Consider the following 7,109-nt stretch of genomic DNA (forward strand, 5'->3'; position numbering starts at 1 on the left):
TAAACTGTAATATTATGAAATATGATACCTGAGAACAGATGCCGTGCATGACATGACCAAACTCGTGGAAGTAAGTCTCGACCTCCTTGTGGTCCAGCAGCAAGGGTTTGTCCGCTGTCGACTTGGAGAAGTTGCAGATCATTGCCACCACAGATTTCTGCCGTTCACCTAAAATAATATCGTATTGTAGACAGCTTTCCGTAAATATTATGCCTGAGAACTGGTTCTAATCCATCGGATATTTATCGGTTTCTACAGTCAACATGGAGAAGTTTTAGATTAATGCAACAACACATTTATGTCTTTCTCCTGTAATATGTTCGTATTATTGGCAGCTTTCAGGCAGACAAATATGCTACCTGCATGTAAATTTCAAAGCATATTACCTTTGTTATCAAGACATCCATGCTGAAGCTGCACCATGCAAGCATGTCTATATTTACCATTTCTGGGATACAGAGGACCTAATATGCTACCTAGGGCCTTTCTAATTCTAGAAATATCAGAGGACTTAATATGCGACCTTGGGGTTCTCCATTCTAGAAATATCAGAGGACCCAAAATTGCTACCTTGGGGCACTCCATTCTAGAAATATTAAAGGACCTAATATGCTACCTTGGGGGGCTCCATTCTGGAAAAATCAGAGGACCTAAAAAGCATTTTACCTTTGTTGTCAAGACATCCTTGCTGAAGTTGCACCATACAAGCATGTCCATATTTGCCATCTCTGGGATACAGGTCCAGATAAAAATAACCCAGCACCTATAAAGAAAAACACTTAAAATCAGTTGGATTTTTTTTCCAGTATTGCTTTGAAACAGACTAGAACTGGTTCTCACCTATACTGAAAAACTATGTATATCACTATATTATTTCTAGTTTTTTAAAAATTTATGAATACACAATCATAAGATTAAACCATTTTTTTAGCCTGTGCCTTCAGCATCTGGTTTTAAAATTATAATTCTATATTTTTTTAACAGCAGAAAGCAGTTTATAATTATGATTTAATATATAACTATTTTTTTCAATGTCTCTAGTGGTACTTAGGACTGTTTCTTACTGAAAGTTATTAACTTTTTATTTTGAATCTTTTTTAGTAGGTACCCAGCTCTTACACCATACAAAACATTTTCAGGTGTCAATTACAGTTACCTGTCCACTGAAGATGTCCTAAACCTAAAAGCTTAGACATCATTATGTCAAACCTCCTAGTTGCCAAGCGTAGAGTGTTCAAAAACAAACTTATAACCCCTATTATTAACTTGACAATCCTCAAATCAGCTGCATTCTGTAAGGGATAAACAAGCACTGAATGTTTATTTATTTTCTTTTATGAATCTTTTTCAGAATCTTTTTTAATTTTTTTATTATTAATCGCTCTCGAACAAAATCTTTTCAATAGGTACAAATCCAAACAAAATAAATAGCACTTAAACAAAATTCTTTTCTTTTCATTTCTTATTTTTCATTTTACATCTTATCTTATCTTCAAATATTTACACCCACACGGTGAACTTGTTAACATTCTTGTTAACATTCTAATGTTTATCTAACACTTATTAATCCGTAGATTGCCACAGGGATGTAGGAAAATGTGGGGATGAGAATAAGTCACTAGGTACCTACTAAAATGGGATGATATATCCCATGGGATATAAAATAACATTATAGTGTACAAACAACTAATCCGGGGAAACCTTGGGGTGGGGCAAGGGAGGAATAGAAACGTAGGGTAACTCTACGGCATCAGTAACATAATCGTACTGATCTTATTCTTGGAAACCCCGAAACTAGTTGGGTGGAACTGTTGCCATAATGGTACTATTAGCGAATTTATTTTATTTTATATGTAGTTATTATTATATCATTCATGCAATATCCTACATATAAGCTCTGACGCGATTTGGTAAGCGCTGCAAAGACACCATGCAGTTAAACAACCCTGAAGGGTTAAGCCATCCACTCGTGTCACAGCTGCTCAGTGTTCATAATTAAAATGTCATGAAATCATATATTTAAAAATAAAATGTATGTGAATAAGGAGAAGAAGTAATGTTCAATACAGCCCTGAGCTGGTACATACCTTAAACATATTTGTGTAAATTAAATAAACTGATAAAAATTACATTCCTGAATCAATAATCCAATGTTATTGTGATTAATATATTAATCTTAACAATGCAATCTATTTTAGAAAGAAACCTAACTAATTAATTATAAATTGCAATCTCTTGCAGGAAGAAATCTATAGTAAAAACATTGTAAACTTTATCAGTAACTCGCCCTAGTTGTATGCACCTTAGGAAATAAATCTTATCTTATCTTACCCAGATGCTTTGTATGACATGGAAAAATATAAATCAGACAAAGCGTTTACCTGTCCACTGGAGTTAACCTCAACCTTGTAGACCTGGACATCATCATGCCACAACTCCATGTCATCAAGCTTAGGGTGTTCAAAACTTTTGACCCTTTCTTACTAAACATTCTAGAAACACCAAAGGGCCTAATATGCTACCTTGGGGCACTCCATTCTAGAAATATTAGAAGACCCAATATACTACTTTGGGGAACTCCATTCTATAAATATCAGAAGACCTAATATGCTACCTTGGGGAACTCCATTCTAGAAATATCAGAAGGACTATTATTTTCAGTGTTTGTAGGATTAAAGTTACCTGTCCACTAGAGTTGTCTTCGACCTTGTAGACCTGGACATCATCGTGCCACACCTCCATATCATCAAGCTTGGTGAACTTGAGGCCCAGGATGCGCTGGTATATCTCCAACAATCCTCTGTACATGTTTACTTTATTATTTTTATCCTTATTATAAAGTAACAGAATGTCTGTCTGTCTGTCTATAAGTATGTCTTTGTACCAAAGGATCTTGCTAACTGCTGAACCAATATGGTTCTCCTTAACAGGGTAGCTTCTCAGAGGTCCAGGGAAGGTTTATAATTATTTTGGGTGAGGGTACCACCACCCTCCCAAGAAAAATTGCCCCCAGAATTTTTTTAAAAATCTAAAATAAAAAAATTAGGGACATTGAGCTGTTTATTACACTAGTCCATAAGTTTTTATAATAACATTTTCTTATTCGCTGGCTTAACAACTTTGGGTACTTTCTAGAATTTTATTTGGTTGAGTATTCAAATGTTTTAAAAACTAATTTTAAACTACAGAAGGGGCAATTTTGTGTATCATCATTGGGGATGTACATCAATTTATTGGCCACTGTCTTATCCCTTTAGATCCCTGACAAATATTAAAGTAAATGCATTCCTTGTGACAATCTCCATTGGAAAATATTCTTTTGATTTTTCTTCATCTATGGCATACTGTTTCTCTTTAACTAAACTCTGAACAAAATAGGTATTAATTTTATAATAATTTAGTTTATTATCCACGGAAAATTGTCTGTAGCTAAATGCTATACATGATTTTTCACCATGGCTGACATACACTCACACAAACACACACACACACACACACTGACTTGTAAGTATCTCAGGTCCCAATAGTTGAGTTTTCCATAATATTCCAGGCCCAAGGTTTCACACTCAGCTTTCTTCATTCCTAGATAGATAGATAGATAGATAGATAGATAGATAGATAGATAGATAAATAGATAGTTAGATAGATAGGTAGGTTGATAGATAGACAGATAAATGGATGGATGGATGGATCAAATTCCAGGCCCAAGGTTTCACATTCAGCTTTCTTCATTCCTAGATAGATAGGTAGATAGATAGTTAGATAGGCAGTTAGATAGATAGATAGGTAGTAGATAGATAGATAGTTAGATAGATTGATAGATAGATAGTTGGATAGATAGAAAGATAGATAGATAGGCAGATAATTGTATGGATGGATTGAATTCCAGAAAGTTTCACACTCTGCTTTCTTTCCTAGATAGGCAGAAAGATAGTTAGTTAAATAGATAGATAGGTAGATAAGATAGTTAGGTAGGTAGATAGATAAATGTATATTTGGATAGATGGATGTAATAGTATTTGAAAATTCTAGACTTTGCTAAGTTAAACCATCTATCAAGATTTCATTTAAGTCTCCATACTTCCATAAGCTTGTAAAACGCAAATAATTTTGAGTCCAATGTCTCCTCCTGGGTCTAAGGTACACCACAGGTGTAGGAACAAACCGGCCACATTATTTGCCAGAAAGTGTCTACAATTTTGGAATGAAAAAGCTGATACTTTTTTATTTCAATGACTATCATATAAAAAATTCCTGTTTAATTTTGACAGATTAATGTCTCTCATTGGACCATGGTTGAAGTTTGACTGTAAATTACACTTGCTACCCAAAGTTTTATAATTACCTAAATTGATCTCTTTCTCCTTGGACCATAAGTTTTACCCAAAGTTTTAGTAAACTTTTGACTGTAAATTACACTTGGTACCCAAAGTTTTAGTAAACTTTCGACGGTAAATTGCACTTGGTACCCAAAGTTTTATAACCATTTGTAAACATGGGACACTTGGTACCCAAAGTTTCATAACTTTTAGTAAACATGCTACACTTGGTACCCAAAGTTTTATAACCATTAGTAAACATGGGAAACTTGGTACCCAAAATTTTATAACCATAAGTAAACATACAAATTTGGGTACCCAAAGTTCTACAACCATTAGTAAACATGGGACTGTAAATTGCACTTGGTACCCAAAGTTTAATAACCATTTGTAAACACTTTTATAAGAACTTTGGGGACTTTTTATAAAAATTACCTAGCATGACCTCTCTCTCCTTGGACCATAAGGGTTGGAGTTTGACCGCCAGCTCGCTCAGAAAGATAGATAGTTGGATAGATAGAAAGATAGATAGATAGATAGTTAGATAAATAGTTATATATATAGTTAGATAGATAGATAGTTAGATAGGTAACAAACATGACCTCAAGAACCTTTGAAGTTTGACTGTAAATTACAATTGGTTCGTACCCAAAGTTTAAGTAAACATTGGAACTCTAAATTAGACTTGGTACCCAAAGTTTAAGTAAACATTGGAACTCTAAATTAGACTTGGTACCCAAAGTTTAAGTAAACATTGGAACTCTAAATTAGACTTGGTACCCAAAGTTTAAGTAAACATTGGAACTCTAAATTAGACTTGGTACCCAAAGTTTAAGTAAACATTGGAACTCTAAATTAGACTTGGTACCCAAAGTTTAAGTAAACATTGGAACTCTAAATTAGACTTGGTACCCAAAGTTTAAGTAAACATTGGAACTCTAAATTAGACTTGGTACCCAAAGTTTAAGTAAACATTGGAACTCTAAATTAGACTTGGTACCCAAAGTTTAAGTAAACATTGGAACTCTAAATTAGACTTGGTACCCAAAGTTTAAGTAAACATTGGAACTCTAAATTAGACTTGGTACCCAAAGTTTAAGTAAACATTGGAACTCTAAATTAGACTTGGTACCCAAAGTTTAAGTAAACATTGGAACTCTAAATTAGACTTGGTACCCAAAGTTTAAGTAAACATTGGAACTCTAAATTAGACTTGGTACCCAAAGTTTTATATTTACCTAGCATGATCTCTCTCTCCTTAGACCATAAGGGTTGGAGTTTGACTTGGTACCCAAAGTTTTATAACCATTAGTAAACATGTGAAGCTTGGTACCCAAAGTTTTATAAAAACTTTGGGGACTTTTTATAAAAATTACCTAGTATGACCTCTCTCTCCTTGGACTACAAAAGTTGGAGTTCCTGGATAAATCTTGTTTTCATTGCCTTTCAGCGAAAACTCTTGAATTTAATAAATTTCCCATTGCGCCCTCCCTTACTCCCTGATTTATTTTTGCATTTCAAAAAGTTGTACTATTGAAAGGAAATCATTGAGACGACCTCATTATTTGTAAGAAAAATTTATAGATCAATCCCATACAAAGTAAATGAAAATAAAATTATATTTAATAAACATTGAAATAGAAAATATGCAGTTACATAACCTTAGATTCAAGTAGGTATGTATATCCATAAAATTGAACAATCAGTATACTTAGATTACCCATTAAAGTAAAGCAAGTAAAGGAAAAAAAAAAATAAATATTAATTAATAAACATTGAAATCAAAGGAAAACATACAGTTATACTTATACTGTATAATCTTAAATTGAAGTAGGTATGCCCAGAGAGAGAGAGAGAGAGGGAGGAAGAGAGAGAGAGAGACAGAAAGAGAAAGAGAGCAGGCAGTAAGGGAGGGGACAATGGGAAATTAATTCAATATAAGAGTTATCAAAGAAAGGGCATGAAATCCAGTTTAATCCAATAAATTTGTAGGAAATTATAAAGGGATTGTTAATTGAATAATAGATTTTCATAGCGTCATGTAAAGTGAAATCACAACTTGTTTTTGATGAAATTTTATGGTGTGATTTTTGTATTACAAGATTATTGGACCCAGCCAGCTGCTAGCAAGAATATGACTGCCCCTTTTTATTCTGTTTATTTCCCTCGCCCCTTGCCCCCACCTCCCTTCTTCCTTCTCCCCGTCTGCTACATTCCAAACTAACACCATGAGTAGTTATTTCCCTTGCCCCCACTTCCCTTATACCTTCTCCCCGTCTGCAATATTCAAAACATACACAACGAGTAGCGGCATTTCATGCGCAAGTACCCAAACTCAGTCAGAAAATGCTAAATTCTTGCACATTCCCTTTAAGCCAGTCCCCAAAGTCTGAGACTCCTAAAAATTGAATATTCGATCCATTGTCCCCTCCCTTACTCCCTAAGGTATGCCTATTTTTAATTTAATTCATATTTAAAAAGTATAAATTTTTAAACTTAAAAATCCAAGAATTAATTAATTTTGCACCTAAACAAATGAATATTTTTCCTCCATGTTTACTGATTTCCAAAAATAACCAAATTATTTTTAACCCTTACAGATCGGGCCCCAATTCCCACCTTAATAGATCGGGGGGGGGGGGGGGAGGGGTCATATTGACCCCCCCTCTATCTCGGTTTCTGTTACAGATAAAGACATACAAATTTTTTCTGGTGGTTCATATATATTTTTAGAGAAAATTACTTTTTCTAGTCATAACGGTCAGACCGCTCCTTAGCCGCTTTTTATTG

This window comes from Acartia tonsa, chromosome 15, assembly GCF_053477335.1.
Source record: "Acartia tonsa isolate MP-2025a chromosome 15, ASM5347733v1, whole genome shotgun sequence".
Classification (NCBI taxonomy): Eukaryota; Metazoa; Arthropoda; class Copepoda; order Calanoida; family Acartiidae; genus Acartia; species Acartia tonsa.